This window comes from Garra rufa, chromosome 23, assembly GCF_049309525.1.
Source record: "Garra rufa chromosome 23, GarRuf1.0, whole genome shotgun sequence".
Classification (NCBI taxonomy): domain Eukaryota; kingdom Metazoa; phylum Chordata; class Actinopteri; order Cypriniformes; family Cyprinidae; genus Garra; species Garra rufa.
The window spans coordinates 41,124,245-41,148,464 of record NC_133383.1 but is presented as its reverse complement, the minus strand read 5'-3'; the positions used below and the strand labels follow the sequence as shown (position 1 = coordinate 41,148,464).

Here is a 24,220-nt window from a genome sequence, read left to right as displayed (position 1 = left end):
CGCATTCTAATGAAGTATTATGTTTAAACGTCACATTTCACCCTTTCTTTTCATCATTTTTTCTCTTTCTTCTTCCCTTTCTCCTTTTCTTCCTTCCCCCTTTTCTTCCCTTCTTCCCCGTCTTTGACGGACTATTGTTCCCCAGCTTGAACGCAGCGCCTTAGACCGCTCGGCCATCCTGACACGCTTGCGTGGTGGGAGCTGACCCGTTACGGCTACACCCAGCTTGTGGTCTGAATCCCTAACGAAATGTTGATTCGATTCAAATATAGCTCCACATGTTCTGCCAAGCGCTGAAGACTGTAGCTGTTATCCGAAGCCAAAGGACAAAGGACAGTTCTGTCGGAAAAGTGGGATTCGCACCCACACCTCCAGAGGAGACTGCGACCTGAACGCAGCTTTTGGATCTACGCCCTGCAGGCAGGCACCGACACGCTAGCGCTTCGCATTTCAGACCGGTCATCCCGCCGGCCTCGTTGGCGCAGTTAGGCAGCGCGTCAGTCTCATAATCTGAAGGTCGTGCCTCACACGGGGCAGCGTGGTGCCTTTTGATAGCTGAGAGCGCTTACACGACAGAGCGGGCTTCTCTGTTCCCGTCCGCCTGCTTGTCTCCTTCGCCTGAGGGAAAAAGGCCACAGCTCATCTGAAGGGTGGACGACACGACATTGCGGGAGAAACTGTGAGTTTCCAGGTAAATTCCCTAAATACCATCCAGCGACATTGCATTCAGTCCTAGGCCACCCTTTGACATGCAATATAATCGAAATTCAGTGTTCACGCTGGGCTAATGCTGAATGAATGCAGGAATACCATCCCTGTCGTATTCATGTAACATGTGGCGGTGTTCTTGTGAGGTTTTCTTAAGGGTAATATCATGCTGGCATTGGAAATGAAATTCCCTATTAATGGGAAGGCAAGCTTTCGTGAACCTTAAAGCAATGTTGCCTTCATCTTAAGGAAATATTGACTCGATTCTATTACGACTTGACATAGTCTTTCAAGGCATTCTTTAAAAGTGCCTGCAACTTGGTATCGGGGAAGGAGTGATGTCGCACAAACGATAAAACGGAGTAATTCTCAAGTTTAACGGAACGCCCGTCGGCGTTACTGCCACTTTATACTAATTCTGACGTCGACTGAAATGTGGTGCTTTGGCAAAGTTAATGCCCTGACACAAGGCAAAGTTGGCAAAGTTACAGCCTTGCGGCTGAAGACCGTAGATGTTGTCCGTAGCCGAAACTTAAGTCTGTCAGAAGTGGGATTCGAACCCACGCCTCCAGGGGAGACTGCGACCTGAACGCAGCGCCTTAGACCGCTCGGCCATCCTGACACGCTTGCGTGGCGGTAGCTGACCCGTTGCGGCTACACCCAGCTTGTGGTCTGAATCCCTAACGAAATGTTGATTCGATTCAAATATAGCTCCACATGTTCTGCCAAGCGCTGAAGACTGTAGCTGTTATCCGAAGCCAAAGGACAAAGGACAGTTCTGTCGGAAAAGTGGGATTCGAACCCACACCTCCAGAGGAGACTGCGACCTGAACGCAGCTTTTGGATCTACGCCCTGCAGGCAGGCACCGACACGCTAGCGCTTCGCATTTCAGACCGGTCATCCCGCCGGCCTCGTTGGCGCAGTTAGGCAGCGCGTCAGTCTCATAATCTGAAGGTCGTGAGTTCGAGCCTCACACGGGGCAGCGTGGTGCCTTTTGATAGCTGAGAGCGCTTACACGACAGAGCGGGCTTCTCTGTTCCCGTCCGCCTGCTTGTCTCCTTCGCCTGAGGGAAAAAGGCCACAGCTCATCTGAAGGGTGGACGACACGACATTGCGGGAGAAACTGTGAGTTTCCAGGTAAATTCCCTAAATACCATCCAGCGACATTGCATTCAGTCCTAGGCCACCCTTTGACATGCAATATAATCGAAATTCAGTGTTCACGCTGGGCTAATGCTGAATGAATGCAGGAATACCATCCCTGTCGTATTCATGTAACATGTGGCGGTGTTCTTGTGAGGTTTTCTTAAGGGTAATATCATGCTGGCATTGGAAATGAAATTCCCTATTAATGGGAAGGCAAGCTTTCGTGAACCTTAAAGCAATGTTGCCTTCATCTTAAGGAAATATTGACTCAATTCTATTACGACTTGACATAGTCTTTCAAGGCATTCTTTAAAAGTGCCTGCAACTTGGTATCGGGGAAGGAGTGACGTCGCACAAACGATAAAACGGAGTAATTCTCAAGTTTAACGGAAGTTACTGCCACTTTATACTAATTCTGACGTCGACTGAAATGTGGTGCTTTGGCAAAGTTAATGCCCTGACACAAGGCAAAGTTGGCAAAGTTACAGCCTTGCGGCTGAAGACCGTAGCTGTTGTCCGTAGCAGAAACTTAAGTCTGTCAGAAGTGGGATTCGAACCCACGCCTCCAGGGGAGACTGCGACCTGAACGCAGCGCCTTAGACCGCTCGGCCATCCTGACACGCTTGCGTGGTGGGAGCTGACCCGTTGCGGCTACACCCAGCTTGTGGTCTGAATCCCTAACGAAATGTTGATTCGATTCAAATATAGCTCCACATGTTCTGCCAAGCGCTGAAGACTGTAGCTGTTATCCGAAGCCAAAGGACAAAGGACAGTTCTGTCGGAAAAGTGGGATTCGCACCCACACCTCCAGAGGAGACTGCGACCTGAACGCAGCTTTTGGATCTACGCCCTGCAGGCAGGCACCGACACGCTAGCGCTTCGCATTTCAGACCGGTCATCCCGCCGGCCTCGTTGGCGCAGTTAGGCAGCGCGTCAGTCTCATAATCTGAAGGTCGTGCCTCACACGGGGCAGCGTGGTGCCTTTTGATAGCTGAGAACGCTTACACGACAGAGCAGGCTTCTCTGTTCCCGTCCGCCGGCTTGTCTCCTTCGCCTGAGGGAAAAAGGCCACAGCTCATCTGAAGGGTGGACGACACGACATTGCGGGAGAAACTGTGAGTTTCCAGGTAAATTCCCTAAATACCATCCAGCGACATTGCATTCAGTCCTAGGCCACCCTTTGACATGCAATATAATCGAAATTCAGTGTTCACGCTGGGCTAATGCTGAAGGAATGCAGGAATACCATCCCTGTCGTATTCATGTAACATGTGGCGGTGTTCTTGTGAGGTTTTCTTAAGGGTAATATCATGCTGGCATTGGAAATGAAATTCCCTATTAATGGGAAGGCAAGCTTTCGTGAACCTTAAAGCAATGTTGCCTTCATCTTAAGGAAATATTGACTCGATTCTATTACGACTTGACATAGTCTTTCAAGGCATTCTTTAAAAGTGCCTGCAACTTGGTATCGGGGAAGGAGTGACGTCGCACAAACGATAAAACGGAGTAATTCTCAAGTTTAACGGAAGTTACTGCCACTTTATACTAATTCTGACGTCGACTGAAATGTGGTGCTTTGGCAAAGTTAATGCCCTGACACAAGGCAAAGTTGGCAAAGTTACAGCCTTGCGGCTGAAGACCGTAGCTGTTGTCCGTAGCAGAAACTTAAGTCTGTCAGAAGTGGGATTCGAACCCACGCCTCCAGGGGAGACTGCGACCTGAACGCAGCGCCTTAGACCGCTCGGCCAACCTGACACGCTTGCGTGGTGGGAGCTGACCCGTTGCGGCTACACCCAGCTTGTGGTCTGAATCCCTAACGAAATGTTGATTCGATTCAAATATAGCTCCACATGTTCTGCCAAGCGCTGAAGACTGTAGCTGTTATCCGAAGCCAAAGGACAAAGGACAGTTCTGTCGGAAAAGTGGGATTCGCACCCACACCTCCAGAGGAGACTGCGACCTGAACGCAGCTTTTGGATCTACGCCCTGCAGGCAGGCACCGACACGCTAGCGCTTCGCATTTCAGACCGGTCATCCCGCCGGCCTCGTTGGCGCAGTTAGGCAGCGCGTCAGTCTCATAATCTGAAGGTCGTGAGTTCGAGCCTCACACGGGGCAGCGTGGTGCCTTTTGATAGCTGAGAGCGCTTACACGACAGAGCGGGCTTCTCTGTTCCCGTCCGCCTGCTTGTCTCCTTCGCCTGAGGGAAAAAGGCCACAGCTCATCTGAAGGGTGGACGACGCGACATTGCGGGAGAAACTGTGAGTTTCCAGGTAAATTCCCTAAATACCATCCAGCGACATTGCATTCAGTCCTAGGCCACCCTTTGACATGCAATATAATCGAAATTCAGTGTTCACGCTGGGCTAATGCTGAATGAATGCAGGAATACCATCCCTGTCGTATTCATGTAACATGTGGCGGTGTTCTTGTGAGGTTTTCTTAAGGGTAATATCATGCTGGCATTGGAAATGAAATTCCCTATTAATGGGAAGGCAAGCTTTCGTGAACCTTAAAGCAATGTTGCCTTCATCTTAAGGAAATATTGACTCGATTCTATTACGACTTGACATAGTCTTTCAAGGCATTCTTTAAAAGTGCCTGCAACTTGGTATCGGGGAAGGAGTGACGTCGCACAAACGATACAAGGAGTAATTCTCAAGTTTAACGGAACGCCCGTCGGCGTTACTGCCACTTTATACTAATTCTGACGTCGACTGAAATGTGGTGCTTTGGCAAAGTTAATGCCCTGACACAAGGCAAAGTTGGCAAAGTTACAGCCTTGCGGCTGAAGACCGTAGCTGTTGTCTGTAGCCGAAACTTAAGTCTGTCAGAAGAGGGATTCGAACCAACGCCTCCAGGGGAGACTGCGATCTGAAAGCAGCGCCTTAGACCGCTCGGCCATCCTGACCCGTTGCGGCTACACCCAGCTTGTGGTCTGAATCCCTAACGAAATGTTGATTCGATTCAAACATAGCTCCACATGTTCTGCCAAGCGCTGAAGACTGTAGCTGTTATCCGAAGCCAAAGGACAAAGGACAGTTCTGTCGGAAAAGTGGGATTCGCACCCACACCTCCAGAGGAGACTGCGACCTGAACGCAGCTTTTGGATCTACGCCCTGCAGGCAGGCACCGACACGCTAGCGCTTCGCATTTCAGACCGGTCATCCCGTCGGCCTCGTTGGCGCAGTTAGGCAGCGCGTCAGTCTCATAATCTGAAGGTCGTGCCTCACACGGGGCAGCGTGGTGCCTTTTGATAGCTGAGAGCGCTTACACGACAGAGCGGGCTTCTCTGTTCCCGTCCGCCTGCTTGTCTCCTTCGCCTGAGGGAAAAAGGCCACAGCTCATCTGAAGGGTGGACGACACGACATTGCGGGAGAAACTGTGAGTTTCCAGGTAAATTCCCTAAATACCATCCAGCGACATTGCATTCAGTCCTAGGCCACCCTTTGACATGCAATATAATCGAAATTCAGTGTTCACGCTGGGCTAATGCTGAATGAATGCAGGAATACCATCCCTGTCGTATTCATGTAACATGTGGCGGTGTTCTTGTGAGGTTTTCTTAAGGGTAATATCATGCTGGCATTGGAAATGAAATTCCCTATTAATGGGAAGGCAAGCTTTCGTGAACCTTAAAGCAATGTTGCCTTCATCTTAAGGAAATATTGACTCGATTCTATTACGACTTGACATAGTCTTTCAAGGCATTCTTTAAAAGTGCCTGCAACTTGGTATCGGGGAAGGAGTGACGTCGCACAAACGATAAAACGGAGTAATTCTCAAGTTTAACGGAAGTTACTGCCACTTTATACTAATTCTGACGTCGACTGAAATGTGGTGCTTTGGCAAAGTTAATGCCCTGACACAAGGCAAAGTTGGCAAAGTTACAGCCTTGCGGCTGAAGACCGTAGCTGTTGTCCGTAGCAGAAACTTAAGTCTGTCAGAAGTGGGATTCGAACCCACGCCTCCAGGGGAGACTGCGACCTGAACGCAGCGCCTTAGACCGCTCGGCCATCCTGACACGCTTGCGTGGTGGGAGCTGACCCGTTGCGGCTACACCCAGCTTGTGGTCTGAATCCCTAACGAAATGTTGATTCGATTCAAATATAGCTCCACATGTTCTGCCAAGCGCTGAAGACTGTAGCTGTTATCCGAAGCCAAAGGACAAAGGACAGTTCTGTCGGAAAAGTGGGATTCGCACCCACACCTCCAGAGGAGACTGCGACCTGAACGCAGCTTTTGGATCTACGCCCTGCAGGCAGGCACCGACACGCTAGCGCTTCGCATTTCAGACCGGTCATCCCGCCGGCCTCGTTGGCGCAGTTAGGCAGCGCGTCAGTCTCATAATCTGAAGGTCGTGCCTCACACGGGGCAGCGTGGTGCCTTTTGATAGCTGAGAGCGCTTACACGACAGAGCGGGCTTCTCTGTTCCCGTCCGCCTGCTTGTCTCCTTCGCCTGAGGGAAAAAGGCCACAGCTCATCTGAAGGGTGGACGACACGACATTGCGGGAGAAACTGTGAGTTTCCAGGTAAATTCCCTAAATACCATCCAGCGACATTGCATTCAGTCCTAGGCCACCCTTTGACATGCAATATAATCGAAATTCAGTGTTCACGCTGGGCTAATGCTGAATGAATGCAGGAATACCATCCCTGTCGTATTCATGTAACATGTGGCGGTGTTCTTGTGAGGTTTTCTTAAGGGTAATATCATGCTGGCATTGGAAATGAAATTCCCTATTAATGGGAAGGCAAGCTTTCGTGAACCTTAAAGCAATGTTGCCTTCATCTTAAGGAAATATTGACTCGATTCTATTACGACTTGACATAGTCTTTCAAGGCATTCTTTAAAAGTGCCTGCAACTTGGTATCGGGGAAGGAGTGACGTCGCACAAACGATAAAACGGAGTAATTCTCAAGTTTAACGGAAGTTACTGCCACTTTATACTAATTCTGACGTCGACTGAAATGTGGTGCTTTGGCAAAGTTAATGCCCTGACACAAGGCAAAGTTACAGCCTTGCGGCTGAAGACCGTAGCTGTTGTCCGTAGCAGAAACTTAAGTCTGTCAGAAGTGGGATTCGAACCCACGCCTCCAGGGGAGACTGCGACCTGAACGCAGCGCCTTAGACCGCTCGGCCATCCTGACACGCTTGCGTGGTGGGAGCTGACCCGTTACGGCTACACCCAGCTTGTGGTCTGAATCCCTAACGAAATGTTGATTCGATTCAAATATAGCTCCACATGTTCTGCCAAGCGCTGAAGACTGTAGCTGTTATCCGAAGCCAAAGGACAAAGGACAGTTCTGTCGGAAAAGTGGGATTCGCACCCACACCTCCAGAGGAGACTGCGACCTGAACGCAGCTTTTGGATCTACGCCCTGCAGGCAGGCACCGACACGCTAGCGCTTCGCATTTCAGACCGGTCATCCCGCCGGCCTCGTTGGCGCAGTTAGGCAGCGCGTCAGTCTCATAATCTGAAGGTCGTGCCTCACACGGGGCAGCGTGGTGCCTTTTGATAGCTGAGAGCGCTTACACGACAGAGCGGGCTTCTCTGTTCCCGTCCGCCTGCTTGTCTCCTTCGCCTGAGGGAAAAAGGCCACAGCTCATCTGAAGGGTGGACGACACGACATTGCGGGAGAAACTGTGAGTTTCCAGGTAAATTCCCTAAATACCATCCAGCGACATTGCATTCAGTCCTAGGCCACCCTTTGACATGCAATATAATCGAAATTCAGTGTTCACGCTGGGCTAATGCTGAATGAATGCAGGAATACCATCCCTGTCGTATTCATGTAACATGTGGCGGTGTTCTTGTGAGGTTTTCTTAAGGGTAATATCATGCTGGCATTGGAAATGAAATTCCCTATTAATGGGAAGGCAAGCTTTCGTGAACCTTAAAGCAATGTTGCCTTCATCTTAAGGAAATATTGACTCGATTCTATTACGACTTGACATAGTCTTTCAAGGCATTCTTTAAAAGTGCCTGCAACTTGGTATCGGGGAAGGAGTGACGTCGCACAAACGATACAAGGAGTAATTCTCAAGTTTAACGGAACGCCCGTCGGCGTTACTGCCACTTTATACTAATTCTGACGTCGACTGAAATGTGGTGCTTTGGCAAAGTTAATGCCCTGACACAAGGCAAAGTTGGCAAAGTTACAGCCTTGCGGCTGAAGACCGTAGCTGTTGTCTGTAGCCGAAACTTAAGTCTGTCAGAAGAGGGATTCGAACCAACGCCTCCAGGGGAGACTGCGATCTGAAAGCAGCGCCTTAGACCGCTCGGCCATCCTGACCCGTTGCGGCTACACCCAGCTTGTGGTCTGAATCCCTAACGAAATGTTGATTCGATTCAAACATAGCTCCACATGTTCTGCCAAGCGCTGAAGACTGTAGCTGTTATCCGAAGCCAAAGGACAAAGGACAGTTCTGTCGGAAAAGTGGGATTCGCACCCACACCTCCAGAGGAGACTGCGACCTGAACGCAGCTTTTGGATCTACGCCCTGCAGGCAGGCACCGACACGCTAGCGCTTCGCATTTCAGACCGGTCATCCCGTCGGCCTCGTTGGCGCAGTTAGGCAGCGCGTCAGTCTCATAATCTGAAGGTCGTGCCTCACACGGGGCAGCGTGGTGCCTTTTGATAGCTGAGAGCGCTTACACGACAGAGCGGGCTTCTCTGTTCCCGTCCGCCTGCTTGTCTCCTTCGCCTGAGGGAAAAAGGCCACAGCTCATCTGAAGGGTGGACGACACGACATTGCGGGAGAAACTGTGAGTTTCCAGGTAAATTCCCTAAATACCATCCAGCGACATTGCATTCAGTCCTAGGCCACCCTTTGACATGCAATATAATCGAAATTCAGTGTTCACGCTGGGCTAATGCTGAATGAATGCAGGAATACCATCCCTGTCGTATTCATGTAACATGTGGCGGTGTTCTTGTGAGGTTTTCTTAAGGGTAATATCATGCTGGCATTGGAAATGAAATTCCCTATTAATGGGAAGGCAAGCTTTCGTGAACCTTAAAGCAATGTTGCCTTCATCTTAAGGAAATATTGACTCGATTCTATTACGACTTGACATAGTCTTTCAAGGCATTCTTTAAAAGTGCCTGCAACTTGGTATCGGGGAAGGAGTGATGTCGCACAAACGATAAAACGGAGTAATTCTCAAGTTTAACGGAACGCCCGTTGGCGTTACTGCCACTTTATACTAATTCTGACGTCGACTGAAATGTGGTGCTTTGGCAAAGTTAATGCCCTGACACAAGGCAAAGTTGGCAAAGTTACAGCCTTGCGGCTGAAGACCGTAGATGTTGTCCGTAGCCGAAACTTAAGTCTGTCAGAAGTGGGATTCGAACCCACGCCTCCAGGGGAGACTGCGACCTGAACGCAGCGCCTTAGACCGCTCGGCCATCCTGACACGCTTGCGTGGTGGGAGCTGACCCGTTGCGGCTACACCCAGCTTGTGGTCTGAATCCCTAACGAAATGTTGATTCGATTCAAATATAGCTCCACATGTTCTGCCAAGCGCTGAAGACTGTAGCTGTTATCCGAAGCCAAAGGACAAAGGACAGTTCTGTCGGAAAAGTGGGATTCGAACCCACACCTCCAGAGGAGACTGCGACCTGAACGCAGCTTTTGGATCTACGCCCTGCAGGCAGGCACCGACACGCTAGCGCTTCGCATTTCAGACCGGTCATCCCGCCGGCCTCGTTGGCGCAGTTAGGCAGCGCGTCAGTCTCATAATCTGAAGGTCGTGAGTTCGAGCCTCACACGGGGCAGCGTGGTGCCTTTTGATAGCTGAGAGCGCTTACACGACAGAGCGGGCTTCTCTGTTCCCGTCCGCCTGCTTGTCTCCTTCGCCTGAGGGAAAAAGGCCACAGCTCATCTGAAGGGTGGACGACACGACATTGCGGGAGAAACTGTGAGTTTCCAGGTAAATTCCCTAAATACCATCCAGCGACATTGCATTCAGTCCTAGGCCACCCTTTGACATGCAATATAATCTAAATTCAGTGTTCACGCTGGGCTAATGCTGAATGAATGCAGGAATACCATCCCTGTCATATTCATGTAACATGTGGCGGTGTTCTTGTGAGGTTTTCTTAAGGGTAATATCATGCTGGCATTGGAAATGAAATTCCCTATTAATGGGAAGGCAAGCTTTCGTGAACCTTAAAGCAATGTTGCCTTCATCTTAAGGAAATATTGACTCGATTCTATTACGACTTGACATAGTCTTTCAAGGCATTCTTTAAAAGTGCCTGCAACTTGGTATCGGGGAAGGAGTGACGTCGCACAAACGATAAAACGGAGTAATTCTCAAGTTTAACGGAAGTTACTGCCACTTTATACTAATTCTGACGTCGACTGAAATGTGGTGCTTTGGCAAAGTTAATGCCCTGACACAAGGCAAAGTTGGCAAAGTTACAGCCTTGCGGCTGAAGACCGTAGCTGTTGTCCGTAGCAGAAACTTAAGTCTGTCAGAAGTGGGATTCGAACCCACGCCTCCAGGGGAGACTGCGACCTGAACGCAGCGCCTTAGACCGCTCGGCCATCCTGACACGCTTGCGTGGTGGGAGCTGACCCGTTGCGGCTACACCCAGCTTGTGGTCTCAATCCCTAACGAAATGTTGATTCGATTCAAATATAGCTCCACATGTTCTGCCAAGCGCTGAAGACTGTAGCTGTTATCCGAAGCCAAAGGACAAAGGACAGTTCTGTCGGAAAAGTGGGATTCGCACCCACACCTCCAGAGGAGACTGCGACCTGAACGCAGCTTTTGGATCTACGCCCTGCAGGCAGGCACCGACACGCTAGCGCTTCGCATTTCAGACCGGTCATCCCGCCGGCCTCGTTGGCGCAGTTAGGCAGCGCGTCAGTCTCATAATCTGAAGGTCGTGCCTCACACGGGGCAGCGTGGTGCCTTTTGATAGCTGAGAGCGCTTACACGACAGAGCGGGCTTCTCTGTTCCCGTCCGCCTGCTTGTCTCCTTCGCCTGAGGGAAAAAGGCCACAGCTCATCTGAAGGGTGGACGACACGACATTGCGGGAGAAACTGTGAGTTTCCAGGTAAATTCCCTAAATACCATCCAGCGACATTGCATTCAGTCCTAGGCCACCCTTTGACATGCAATATAATCGAAATTCAGTGTTCACGCTGGGCTAATGCTGAATGAATGCAGGAATACCATCCCTGTCGTATTCATGTAACATGTGGCGGTGTTCTTGTGAGGTTTTCTTAAGGGTAATATCATGCTGGCATTGGAAATGAAATTCCCTATTAATGGGAAGGCAAGCTTTCGTGAACCTTAAAGCAATGTTGCCTTCATCTTAAGGAAATATTGACTCGATTCTATTACGACTTGACATAGTCTTTCAAGGCATTCTTTAAAAGTGCCTGCAACTTGGTATCGGGGAAGGAGTGATGTCGCACAAACGATAAAACGGAGTAATTCTCAAGTTTAACGGAACGCCCGTCGGCGTTACTGCCACTTTATACTAATTCTGACGTCGACTGAAATGTGGTGCTTTGGCAAAGTTAATGCCCTGACACAAGGCAAAGTTGGCAAAGTTACAGCCTTGCGGCTGAAGACCGTAGATGTTGTCCGTAGCCGAAACTTAAGTCCGTCAGAAGTGGGATTCGAACCCACGCCTCCAGGGGAGACTGCGACCTGAACGCAGCGCCTTAGACCGCTCGGCCATCCTGACACGCTTGCGTGGCGGTAGCTGACCCGTTGCGGCTACACCCAGCTTGTGGTCTGAATCCCTAACGAAATGTTGATTCGATTCAAATATAGCTCCACATGTTCTGCCAAGCGCTGAAGACTGTAGCTGTTATCCGAAGCCAAAGGACAAAGGACAGTTCTGTCGGAAAAGTGGGATTCGAACCCACACCTCCAGAGGAGACTGCGACCTGAACGCAGCTTTTGGATCTACGCCCTGCAGGCAGGCACCGACACGCTAGCGCTTCGCATTTCAGACCGGTCATCCCGCCGGCCTCGTTGGCGCAGTTAGGCAGCGCGTCAGTCTCATAATCTGAAGGTCGTGAGTTCGAGCCTCACACGGGGCAGCGTGGTGCCTTTTGATAGCTGAGAGCGCTTACACGACAGAGCGGGCTTCTCTGTTCCCGTCCGCCTGCTTGTCTCCTTCGCCTGAGGGAAAAAGGCCACAGCTCATCTGAAGGGTGGACGACACGACATTGCGGGAGAAACTGTGAGTTTCCAGGTAAATTCCCTAAATACCATCCAGCGACATTGCATTCAGTCCTAGGCCACCCTTTGACATGCAATATAATCGAAATTCAGTGTTCACGCTGGGCTAATGCTGAATGAATGCAGGAATACCATCCCTGTCGTATTCATGTAACATGTGGCGGTGTTCTTGTGAGGTTTTCTTAAGGGTAATATCATGCTGGCATTGGAAATGAAATTCCCTATTAATGGGAAGGCAAGCTTTCGTGAACCTTAAAGCAATGTTGCCTTCATCTTAAGGAAATATTGACTCGATTCTATTACGACTTGACATAGTCTTTCAAGGCATTCTTTAAAAGTGCCTGCAACTTGGTATCGGGGAAGGAGTGACGTCGCACAAACGATAAAACGGAGTAATTCTCAAGTTTAACGGAAGTTACTGCCACTTTATACTAATTCTGACGTCGACTGAAATGTGGTGCTTTGGCAAAGTTAATGCCCTGACACAAGGCAAAGTTGGCAAAGTTACAGCCTTGCGGCTGAAGACCGTAGCTGTTGTCCGTAGCAGAAACTTAAGTCTGTCAGAAGTGGGATTCGAACCCACGCCTCCAGGGGAGACTGCGACCTGAACGCAGCGCCTTAGACCGCTCGGCCATCCTGACACGCTTGCGTGGTGGGAGCTGACCCGTTGCGGCTACACCCAGCTTGTGGTCTGAATCCCTAACGAAATGTTGATTCGATTCAAATATAGCTCCACATGTTCTGCCAAGCGCTGAAGACTGTAGCTGTTATCCGAAGCCAAAGGACAAAGGACAGTTCTGTCGGAAAAGTGGGATTCGAACCCACACCTCCAGAGGAGACTGCGACCTGAACGCAGCTTTTGGATCTACGCCCTGCAGGCAGGCACCGACACGCTAGCGCTTCGCATTTCAGACCAGTCATCCCGCCGGCCTCGTTGGCACAGTTAGGCAGCGCGTCAGTCTCATAATCTGAAGGTCGTGAGTTTGAGCCTCACACGGGGCAGCGTGGTGCCTTTTGATAGCTGAGAGCGCTTACACGACAGAGCGGGCTTCTCTGTTCCCGTCCGCCTGCTTGTCTCCTTCGCCTGAGGGAAAAAGGCCACAGCTCATGTGAAGGGTGGACGACACGACATTGCGGGAGAAACTGTGAGTTTCCAGGTAAATTCCCTAAATCACATCCAGCGACATTGCATTCAGTCCTAGGCCACCCTTTGACATGCAATATAATCGAAATTCAGTGTTCACGCTGGGCTAATGCTGAATGAATGCAGGAATACCATCCCTGTCGTATTCATGTAACATGTGGCGGTGTTCTTGTGAGGTTTTCTTAAGGGTAATATCATGCTGGCATTGGAAATGAAATTCCCTATTAATGGGAAGGAAAGCTTTCGTGAACCTTAAAGCAATGTTGCCTTCATCTTAAGGAAATATTGACGCGATTCTATTACGACTTGACATAGTCTTTCAAGGCATTCTTTAAAAGTGCCTGCAACTTGGTATCGGGGAAGGAGTGACGTCGCACAAACGATAAAACGGAGTAATTCTCAAGTTTATCGGAACGCCCGTCGGCGTTACTGCCACTTTATACTAATTCTGACGTCGACTGAAATGTGGTGCTTTGGCAAAGTTAATGCCCTGACACAAGGCAAAGTTGGCAAAGTTACAGCCTTGCGGCTGAAGACCGTAGCTGTTGTCCGTAGCCGAAACTTAAGTCTGTCAGAAGTGGGATTTGAACCCACGCCTCCAGGGGAGACTGCGACCTGAATGCAGCGCCTTAGACCGCTCGGCCATCCTGACCCGCCTGCGTGGTGGGAGCTGACCCATTGCGGCTACACCTACAGGCAAGGACAGAGAAGCTAGTTCTTCGTTGTTCAGACCGGTCAACCCACCGGCCTCATTGACGCAGTTGGGCAGCGTGTCAGTCTCATAATCTGAAGGATCCCTTCCGCCTGATTGTCCCTTTTCTCCCGAGTCAAAAGGCCACAGCTCCTCTGGAGGGCGTGCGACATGATGTTTTGTGAGAAACTGTGAGGTTCCAGGTAAATTCCCTGACTCCCACCCAGTCCTAGACCAACCGTTGATATACAGTGTAATCGAAATTCAGTGTTGATGCTGGGCTAATGCTGAATGAATGCAGTAATAGCATTCATAATCATGTAACATGTGGCCGTGTCCTTGTGAGGCTTTCTTGAGGTTAGTATAATGCTGGCATTCGATGAAATGAAATTACATGTCATTGGGAAGACAAGCTTTCGTAAACCTAAAGGCCCGGACACACCAAGCCTAATAGTCTGTGGCCTTCATCCTGTAGTGCCACAAACTGTAAGCAGACAGAGAATGCACATTTTCTGCTGTCATGCAGGTGGCCCGGATAGCTCAGTCGGTAGAGCATCAGAGTTTTAATCTGAGGGTCCAGGGTGATAAGCTGTCAGTTTGCTGAGGCCTCCCCTCATGACCTGAATAAAGTAGCATACTTTGCAGGCATCCTATCATATGCACACTGCTGGTATGGATACAGTCAGTTTTGACTGCAAGAGATGAGGTAATTTGATGTCTTTGATTGTTTACGGCACTCCCATTTTCCTGTTTCAGCATAAAAGCGGCATTTTGCTTGTCAGAAATACATGCTCTGTTTTAATGTTACTTTAAATTGGGGTAGAACTAAATGAATGGCAAAGCTCAGCATTTTTTTGGCAACTCCCTTCCGTCACCTCGCATACCCCAGTTTGAGAACAAGTGCTATAGAGTGTCCCACAAAAGTGAGTACACCCCTCACACAAATTTAGTATATTGTCTTAAGGGATAATACTATAGAAATTTAACTTGGATATATTTTATAGTCAGTGTGCAGCTTGTATAGCAGTATAGATTTACTGTCCTATGAAAATAACTCAGCATACAGCCATTATTGTCAAAATAGCTGGCAACAAAAGTGAGTACACCCTAAGTGAACTTGTCAAAACTGTGTCCAAAGTGTCAATATTTTATGTTAGCACCATTGTTATCCAGCACTGCCTTAATCCTGCAAGGCATGGAATTGACCAGAGCTGCACAGGTTGTTGCTGGGATCCTCTTCCATATAATGGCATCACATAGCTGCAGTACATTAGACACATTGTGCTTCTCTACCTTCCATCTGAGGATGCCCCACAGGGTTCAGGTCTGGAGACAAACTTGGCCACTCATTCACCTTCAGCTTCCTCAGCAAGGCGGCTATCATTTTGGTGGTGTGATTGGGATCGTTATCATGGAAAACTGCCGATCTGCCTGGTTTCTGGAGGGAAGGCACCGTGTTCTGCTACAGAATGTACAGTACATAATGGACTCCATGTTTCCCTCAATGAACTGCAACTCCCCAGAACCAACAGCACTCATGCAGCCCCAGACCATGATGCTACCACCACCATGCTTGACTGTAGGCAAGACACAGTTTTCTTGGTACTCTTAACCAGGGCATCACCACACATGCTGGACACCATCTGAGTTGATCTTATAGTCTCATCAGACCGCAGAACATGGTTCCAGTAATTCATGCTCATGGACAGGTTGTCTTCAGCAAACTGTTTGCGGGCTTTCTTATGAGCCAGCTTCAGAAGAGGCTTTCATGTGGGATGACGCCTGTGCAAACTGACTTTTAGCACTGTGCAGCGTATGGTGTGAGCACTGACAAACTGACCTTTTACTTCTGCAACCTTTAAAGCAAAGCTGGCAGCACTCATGCATCTGTTTTTTTTTTTTTTTTTTTTTTTTTGAAGCCAGGTTCTGCACTTGATGCACAGAACAGTCAAGCAGACAAAAACATAAACATAATGAATAGGACATGTGGCTTTACATGGCTAAACAACATACTGCTGTTATCACTTAGGGTGTACTCACTTTTGTTGCCAGCTATTTTGGCAATAATGGCTGTATTTTTAGAGGACAGTAAATCTATCCTGCTATACAAGCTGGACACTGACTACTCTAAAATATATCCAAGTTTCATTTCTATAGTATTATCCCTTGGGAAGATATACTAAAATGGTTGCTGAAATGTAAGAGGTGTACTTACTTTTGTGAGATACTGTATGTTTCTCATCCCCCACCCAATTTTTGTATTATTGTTTGTTGACAATGAAACAGAAAAAGGGGGTTTGGAGCGTTTTGGGATTTTTAAAATCCAAATACTGGTTAATGGCTGGTAAGCAATATTTTGGCCTGTGCATTTTCTCAGTTCGGTTGCTGTTGGCAAGTGATTTTTTTGTAATCTTGTTTGCTTTCCTCCTGCTTTGTTGTTCATGTCTTACTTTCTTTAATCGTAAAGAAATGTTTTTTGAGGAAAACATTTCAGGATTTCTCTCCATATAGTGGACTTCTATGGTGCCCCCAAGTTTGAACTTCCAAAATGCAGTTTAAATGTGGCGTCAAAGGGCTTTTAATGATCCCAGCCAAGGAAGAAGTTTATTATCTAGCGAAACGATCAGATATATACTTTTTAATCTCAAATGCTTGTCTTGCTGAGCTAGACAAGACTTTGAGGTTAAAAAGTATATAAATTGTAATTTTTTTTTTTTTTTTTAGAAAATAACATTGTTTGCTAAATAAAACCCTTCTTTCCTTGGCTGCGATCATTTAGAGCCCTTTGAAGCTGCATTTTAGAAGTTCAAACCATATAAATCCTGAATGCTTTACTCAAAAAACATAATTTCCTTACGACTGAAGAAAGAAGGACATGAACATCTTGGATGACAAGTGTGTGAGTACATTATCTGTAAATTTTTGTTCTGAAATGTGCATTTCTCAAATCTCTCACAATTGTGATTTTCATGCTGCCCAAATGTGGTTTACATACATGACACTATTAATCTTAGTTAAAAATTACAGAAGTTTCCCCCAAAATCCCAAGCATACCTTTACGTCTATGTAATGCTGCATTTAAAAAAAAAAAAAACCTTGATTCCAAGTTTTCAATGAGGAATTAAAACAGTAGTCAAACATCAAACACTTCAAACATCCCCAGTAGAACACATTTTGATGTTTTCACATATCCAAGACTTTCTATAAATGTAAACTGGGGTGTCAAGCTCAGCTCTGCAGAGTTTAACTCCAATTCTAACTGAACACACCTGAATCATGGTCTTCAAGGTTAACTTATTAGAGGTGTGTTGGAGCTTTACTCTGCAGGACTGTGACTCCAGAATAAATGCCAGATCTGGGCCATTGTTGCACTCTGTTCTACTGTTGCTTTTAAACAGGGGTTAACTTGTATTTGTCTCTTTTTAGAACTGATGGTGCCGAGAATGGAGAGTGAAGTACTAGATGAAATACAAGATGAAGATCAGTATTTTATAACTGAATCAATTAGTTGCCCTCAGACAGAAAATACTTCAAGTAAAACTCATTTCACCTGCCAGTATTGTGGAAAGAGTTTCAGTCAACATGGAAACCTTATAGTCCACTTGAGGATTCACACTGGAGAAAAGCCTTTCTCCTGCCAACAGTGTGGAAAACATTTCAGTGAACATGGAAATCTTAAAGTCCACATGAGGATTCACACTGGAGAGAAGCCTTTCACCTGCCAAGAGTGTGGAAAATCTTTCACTAAAAAAGCAGCCCTCAAAAGCCACATAAATGTCCACACAGGTGAAAAGCCCTACACATGCCCTCTGTGTGGAAAACATTTCAGTCAACAAGGAAGCATTAACAGGCACATGAGAACTCACACTGGAGAGAAGCCGTACCTCCCCAGAGGAAAGGAAAATCAAACATGAGATCTCCTTCTCAACTCACATCTTTCTCCTAGACAGAAATGAGATCAAGTGAACATCAAACTGAGACATAAGGCTAAGTCTCCTGCTTCTCACATGTTTCTCCTGAGACAAAAAATGACATTCTTTCATGTTTGTCTCCTCTAAAGCTTCATAAGAGATCTCAGCTACATCACTCACTGTGCTCAGATTATTCTCCTTAGATAGAGACACTCACATTCTCACATTTATCTCCTCTAAAGCTTCATAAGAGATCTCAGATACATCACTCACTGTGCTCAGATTATTCTCCTTAGATAGAGACACTCAAATTCTCACATTTATCTCCTCTAAAGCTTCATAAGAGATCTCAGCTACATCACTCACTGTGCTCAGATTATTCTCCTTAACCAGAGGCACTCAAATTCTCACATTTATCTCCTCTAAAGCTTCATAAGAGATCTCAGCTACATCACTCACTGTGCTCAGATTATTCTCCTTAGATAGAGACACTCACATTCTCACATTTATCTCCTCTAAATCTTTATAAGAGATCTCAGCTACATCACTCACTGTGCTCAGATTATTCTCCTTAGATAGAGACACTCAAATTCTCACATTTATCTCCTCTAAAGCTTCATAAGAGATCTCGGCTACATCACTCACTGCGCTCAGATTATTCTCCTTAGATAGAGACACTCACATTCTCACATTTATCTCCTCTAAATCTTTATAAGAGATCTCAGCTACATCACTCACTGTGCTCAGATTATTCTCCTTAGATAGAGACACTCAAATTCTCACATTTATCTCCTCTAAAGCTTCATAAGAGATCTCGGCTACATCACTCACTGTGCTCAGATTATTCTCCTTAGATAGAGACACTCACATTCTCACATTTATCTCCTCTAAAGCTTCATAAGAGATCTCAGCTACATCACTCACTGCGCTCGGATTATTCTCCTTAACCAGAGGCACTCAAATTCTCACATTTATCTCCTCTAAATCTTCATAAGAGATCTCAGCTACATCACTCACTGTGCTCAGATTATTCTCCTTAACCAGAGGCACTCAAATTCTCACATTTATCTCCTCTAAAGCTTCATAAGAGATCTCAGCTACATCCCTCACTGTGCTCAGATTATTCTCCTTAGATAGAGACACTCACATTCTCACATTTATCTCCTCTAAAGCTTCATAAGAGATCTCGGCTACATCACTCACTGTGCTCAGATTATTCTCCTTAACCAGAGGCACTCAAATTCTCACATTTATCTCCTCTAAAGCTTCATAAGAGATCTCGGCTACATCACTCACTGTGCTCAGATTATTCTCCTTAGATAGAGACACTCAAATTCTCACATTTATCTCCTCTAAAGCTTCATAAGAGATCTCGGCTACATCACTCACTGTGCTCAGATTATTCTCCTTAGATAGAGACAATCACATTCTCACATTTATCTCCTCTAAATCTTTATAAGAGATCTCAGCTACATCACTCACTGTGCTCAGATTATTCTCCTTAGATAGAGACACTCAAATTCTCACATTTATCTCCTCTAAAGCTTCATAAGAGATCTCGGCTACATCACTCACTGTGCTCAGATTATTCTCCTTAGATAGAGACACTCACATTCTCACATTTATCTCCTCTAAAGCTTCATAAGAGATCTCGGCTACATCACTCACTGTGCTCAGATTATTCTCCCTAGATAGAGACACTCAAATTCTCACATTTATCTCCTCTAAAGCTTCATAAGAGATCTCAGCTACATCACTCACTGTGCTCAGATTATTCTCCTTAGATAGAGACACTCACATTCTCACATTTATCTCCTCTAAAGCTTCATAAGAGATCTCGGCTACATCACTCACTGTGCTCAGATTATTCTCCTTAGATAGAGACACTCACATTCTCACATTTATCTCCTCTAAAGCTTCATAAGAGATCTCGGCTACATCACTCACTGTGCTCAGATTATTCTCCTTAGATAGAGACACTCACATTCTCACATTTATCTCCTCTAAAGCTTCATAAGAGATCTCGGCTACATCACTCACTGTGCTCAGATTATTCTCCTTAACCAGAGGCACTCAAATTCTCACATTTATCTCCTCTAAAGCTTCATAAGAGATCTCAGCTACATCACTCACTGTGCTCAGATTATTCTCCTTAGATAGAGACACTCACATTCTCACATTTATCTCCTCTAAAGCTTCATAAGAGATCTCGGCTACATCACTCACTGTGCTCAGATTATTCTCCTTAGATAGAGACACACTCACATTCTCACATTTATCTCCTCTAAATCTTTATAAGAGATCTCAGCTACATCACTCACTGTGCTCAGATTATTCTCCTTAGATAGAGACACTCAAATTCTCACATTTATCTCCTCTAAAGCTTCATAAGAGATCTCGGCTACATCACTCACTGTGCTCAGATTATTCTCCTTAGATAGAGACACTCACATTCTCACATTTATCTCCTCTAAAGCTTCATAAGAGATCTCAGCTACATCACTCACTGTGCTCAGATTATTCTCCTTAACCAGAGGCACTCAAATTCTCACATTTATCTCCTCTAAAGCTTCATAAGAGATCTCGGCTACATCACTCACTGTGCTCAGATTATTCTCCTTAGATAGAGACACTCACATTCTCACATTTATCTCCTCTAAAGCTTCATAAGAGATCTCAGCTACATCACTCACTGTGCTCAGATTATTCTCCTTAACCAGAGGCACTCAAATTCTCACATTTATCTCCTCTAAAGCTTCATAAGAGATCTCGGCTACATCACTCACTGTGCTCAGATTATTCTCCTTAGATAGAGACACTCACATTCTCACATTTATCTCCTCTAAAGCTTCATAAGAGATCTCAGCTACATCACTCACTGTGCTCAGATTATTCTCCTTAGATAGAGACACTCACATTCTCACATTTATCTCCTCTAAAGCTTCATAAGAGATCTCAGCTACATCACTCACTGCACTCGGATTATTCTCCTTAGATAGAGACACTCACATTCTCACATTTATCTCCTCTAAAGCTTCATAAGAGATCTCAGCTACATCACTCACTGTGCTCGGATTATTCTCCTTAACCAGAGGCACTCAAATTCTCACATTTATCTCCTCTAAAGCTTCATAAGAGATCTCGGCTACATCACTCACTGTGCTCAGATTATTCTCCTTAGATAGAGACACTCACATTCTCACATTTATCTCCTCTAAAGCTTCATAAGAGATCTCAGCTACATCACTCACTGCGCTCGGATTATTCTCCTTAACCAGAGGCACTCAAATTCTCACATTTATCTCCTCTAAAGCTTCATAAGAGATCTCAGCTACATCACTCACTGTGCTCAGATTATTCTCCTTAGATAGAGGCACTCACATTCTCACATTTATCTCCTCTAAAGCTTCATAAGAGATCTCAGCTACATCACTCACTGCGCTCGGATTATTCTCCTTAGATAGAGACACTCACATTCTCACATTTATCTCCTCTAAAGCTTCATAAGAGATCTCAGCTACATCACTCACTGCGCTCGGATTATTCTCCTTAACCAGAGGCACACAAATTCTCACATTTATCTCCTCTAAATCTTCATAAGAGATCTCAGCTACATCACTCACTGTGCTCAGATTATTCTCCTTAACCAGAGGCACTCAAATTCTCACATTTATCTCCTCTAAAGCTTCATAAGAGATCTCAGCTACATCACTCACTGTGCTCAGATTATTCTCCTTAGATAGAGACACTCACATTCTCACATTTATCTCCTCTAAAGCTTCATAAGAGATCTCAGCTACATCACTCACTGCGCTCGGATTATTCTCCTTAACCAGAGGCACTCAAATTCTCACATTTATCTCCTCTAAATCTTCATAAGAGATCTCAGCTACATCACTCACTGTGCTCAGATTATTCTCCTTAACCAGAGGCACTCAAATTCTCACATTTATCTCCTCTAAAGCTTCATAAGAGATCTCAGCTACATCACTCACTGTGCTCAGATTATTCTCCTTAACCAGAGGCACTCAAATTCTCACATTTATCTCCTCTAAAGCTTCATAAGAGATCTTGGTAACATCTTGCACCATGCTGAGCCCTTACGAAACAATAATACATGGGAATATATTGAAAAATATATAATGTGACATATTACATAATACATTTTCAAATATTATACCCGATGCTAATATTTTCACTATACATCAATATATGGGCGTTTCTTCAACTAGGTGCACTTTTAGCCTTGAGAATTTTAAGAAAAAAAAATTTGTTCAAAAGTCACATAACAGTCTCATAAGTTTAAATAATTTGTCTAGTTTTAAGGTCTGTAAGAGGACAAACTTAGATTACAAGAGAAATAGTTAATATTTTACTTTTTATTTTTGACCTGCAATGAACAAATGTGCATCTCAATATACAGCTGTTATTTAAAAAATAGAATAACTTTGGTTTTTATATTAAGTAGAGCATGGTTCATAAATTGTGGATAATTTTTTTAATGTGTGATAAGAACCTTTTAAATATTTTTTTTAAAATGTGTGTGGAAATGACATGGTGGTGGTGGAAATGACAGCGTATTGTGGAAATGACAAGAAATTAAGGTAAATATAGAAAAGCTTTGTCCCTATGCTGGAAGATGACTGTTTCTGGATTGAAACATTTGCAGATCATGCAAATCTATTTTCACAATCCATATAAATTGTACTTTGTAACCATAAATGTCATTTCCACCACAGAGGGCAGTGTGGTGGAAATGACTGTGGTGGAAATGACATTTCTGTAGTTTTTTGTGAAAAAATGGAAGATAGCTTCACTGACTGGCTTTGAATTATTACTTAGCATTTTGTGTATGTAAAATAATCTTATTTAACTTAAAATTAAGTTAATTAAATTAACTTTTTAATAACACCCTTGATGGTACAGTATGTGTATGAAGGCAAATCAATGACATTAATAAACGAGCGCACCACTGATGCTGTCGCGCGCAGTAAATCACATACGCGAGAGGAAAACAGTTCTACGCACGGGGAAACGGGAACCGCGAGCTCGTTTCAAACCTGCGCGCGCACACGACATATTCTCTGAGCGCAAAACAAGTCCTCGCGCGCGCGCTATCTTTCCCACATCCTCGCGCTCGATATTCTCTCACCTGCTCGCGCGAACACTTTTATTTTTGTAAATCGTGGGGCGGGACTTGCTGATTTAATTTTAATCTCAAACGCCATTGGTTACCTCCTCTATTCCGGAAGTCAGTCACGTTAATATAGCCTTAAAAGCTTAATGTTGCATGAAATTTAAAATATAACTTTTAACCATGCCAATAACCGTAGAAAAGTGTCATTACAACCTAAGAAAAGGGTTTATGTCCTGGGTTTATGGGTTATTAGTTATTATAGAAATTAATACGATATTAAATGATTATATTAACAATATGCCATTTTGTGTACACGAGTCTGTGCCCGATGTAGCATTCAAAATAAGTTAATAATAAATATTACATGAAGTACATCAAATAAAATAAGCCTACAATAAACATGTCATGCATCCCACTAGGGCTGTGCAATATATCGAACGATATTGTGAGGCGCGTTTAGTCAATGAAGCCGGTGCTTTGATTAGTAGTAAATCTCCATCACGTGCGTTCCGCTCAGGTTCCGCTGTAGCACAGAGACGTAAATCTCTGACAAGCTACGCCATATCAAGCTAAATATATGGCGTAGCTTGTCAGAGATTTACGTCTCTGTGTATCAATTGCCGCTACAGCGGAACCTGAGCAGAACGCACGTGATGGAGATTTACTACTAATCTAAGCACCGGCTTCATTGACTAAACGCGCCTCACAATATCGTTCGATATATTGCACAGCCCTACATCCCACAGTCTTGTAAGTCCAATAACAAACACTCTTTTCTGTAATATTTGTATCATTCGTTTATATTCGTTATTTTTTCCTTCATTTCGATCTCTTTACTTAAAGTTTTGAATGTAAATGATACAGTAAATGATCGACATGCCAGTAAAGTTTTAATTATGCTATATGACTGGGATTTTTACTGGAATGCAGTTTAAAGGTGGAATTTAAAATATTAAATTTTATTTCGTCTAATTAATAACTATAAACTATAAATATGGTGTCTTATTGAAGAGTGAATTATTCACGTTTCATTTGTAAATAAAAACACTTGCATAAATACAATCATAAAGTCCAAACTTTATCGGCATAAATATTTTGTTTTGAGTTTAGAAATTATTATATAAATTATTATAGAAATTAATACATTATTAAATGATTATATTAACAACAGGGGATGCTGTATATGTGAATGCTGTCTGTGCCCGATGTAGACAGCATTCTAAAGAAGTTTATCATGAATAAATATTACCTAAATTATATCAAATAAAA

The 24,220-nt window shown here is 45.2% G+C and overlaps 15 non-coding genes across 15 annotated transcripts; 5 read left to right on the top strand and 10 right to left on the bottom strand.

Moving 5' to 3' along the window:
- Positions 1 to 1,247: 1,247 nt before the first annotated feature.
- Positions 1,248 to 1,330, bottom strand: trnal-cag (transfer RNA leucine (anticodon CAG)). Its single transcript has one exon. It is a non-coding gene; the product is annotated as a tRNA-Leu (tRNA).
- A 287-nt stretch (positions 1,331 to 1,617) lies between these two features.
- trnam-cau (transfer RNA methionine (anticodon CAU)) lies at positions 1,618 to 1,691 on the top strand. Its single transcript has one exon. It is a non-coding gene; the product is annotated as a tRNA-Met (tRNA).
- Positions 1,692 to 2,391: 700 nt separating this feature from the next.
- On the bottom strand, positions 2,392 to 2,474 carry trnal-cag (transfer RNA leucine (anticodon CAG)). Its single transcript has one exon. It is a non-coding gene; the product is annotated as a tRNA-Leu (tRNA).
- A 1,053-nt stretch (positions 2,475 to 3,527) lies between these two features.
- On the bottom strand, positions 3,528 to 3,610 carry trnal-cag (transfer RNA leucine (anticodon CAG)). The gene has a single exon. It is a non-coding gene; the product is annotated as a tRNA-Leu (tRNA).
- A 287-nt stretch (positions 3,611 to 3,897) lies between these two features.
- On the top strand, positions 3,898 to 3,971 carry trnam-cau (transfer RNA methionine (anticodon CAU)). Its single transcript has one exon. It is a non-coding gene; the product is annotated as a tRNA-Met (tRNA).
- Positions 3,972 to 5,794: 1,823 nt separating this feature from the next.
- Positions 5,795 to 5,877, bottom strand: trnal-cag (transfer RNA leucine (anticodon CAG)). Its single transcript has one exon. It is a non-coding gene; the product is annotated as a tRNA-Leu (tRNA).
- Positions 5,878 to 6,921: 1,044 nt separating this feature from the next.
- On the bottom strand, positions 6,922 to 7,004 carry trnal-cag (transfer RNA leucine (anticodon CAG)). The gene has a single exon. It is a non-coding gene; the product is annotated as a tRNA-Leu (tRNA).
- A 2,187-nt stretch (positions 7,005 to 9,191) lies between these two features.
- Positions 9,192 to 9,274, bottom strand: trnal-cag (transfer RNA leucine (anticodon CAG)). Its single transcript has one exon. It is a non-coding gene; the product is annotated as a tRNA-Leu (tRNA).
- Positions 9,275 to 9,561: 287 nt separating this feature from the next.
- Positions 9,562 to 9,635, top strand: trnam-cau (transfer RNA methionine (anticodon CAU)). The gene has a single exon. It is a non-coding gene; the product is annotated as a tRNA-Met (tRNA).
- Positions 9,636 to 10,335: 700 nt separating this feature from the next.
- Positions 10,336 to 10,418, bottom strand: trnal-cag (transfer RNA leucine (anticodon CAG)). Its single transcript has one exon. It is a non-coding gene; the product is annotated as a tRNA-Leu (tRNA).
- A 1,064-nt stretch (positions 10,419 to 11,482) lies between these two features.
- Positions 11,483 to 11,565, bottom strand: trnal-cag (transfer RNA leucine (anticodon CAG)). The gene has a single exon. It is a non-coding gene; the product is annotated as a tRNA-Leu (tRNA).
- Positions 11,566 to 11,852: 287 nt separating this feature from the next.
- On the top strand, positions 11,853 to 11,926 carry trnam-cau (transfer RNA methionine (anticodon CAU)). The gene has a single exon. It is a non-coding gene; the product is annotated as a tRNA-Met (tRNA).
- A 700-nt stretch (positions 11,927 to 12,626) lies between these two features.
- On the bottom strand, positions 12,627 to 12,709 carry trnal-cag (transfer RNA leucine (anticodon CAG)). The gene has a single exon. It is a non-coding gene; the product is annotated as a tRNA-Leu (tRNA).
- A 287-nt stretch (positions 12,710 to 12,996) lies between these two features.
- trnam-cau (transfer RNA methionine (anticodon CAU)) lies at positions 12,997 to 13,070 on the top strand. The gene has a single exon. It is a non-coding gene; the product is annotated as a tRNA-Met (tRNA).
- A 711-nt stretch (positions 13,071 to 13,781) lies between these two features.
- On the bottom strand, positions 13,782 to 13,864 carry trnal-cag (transfer RNA leucine (anticodon CAG)). Its single transcript has one exon. It is a non-coding gene; the product is annotated as a tRNA-Leu (tRNA).
- Between the last annotated feature and the right edge of the window lie 10,356 nt (positions 13,865 to 24,220).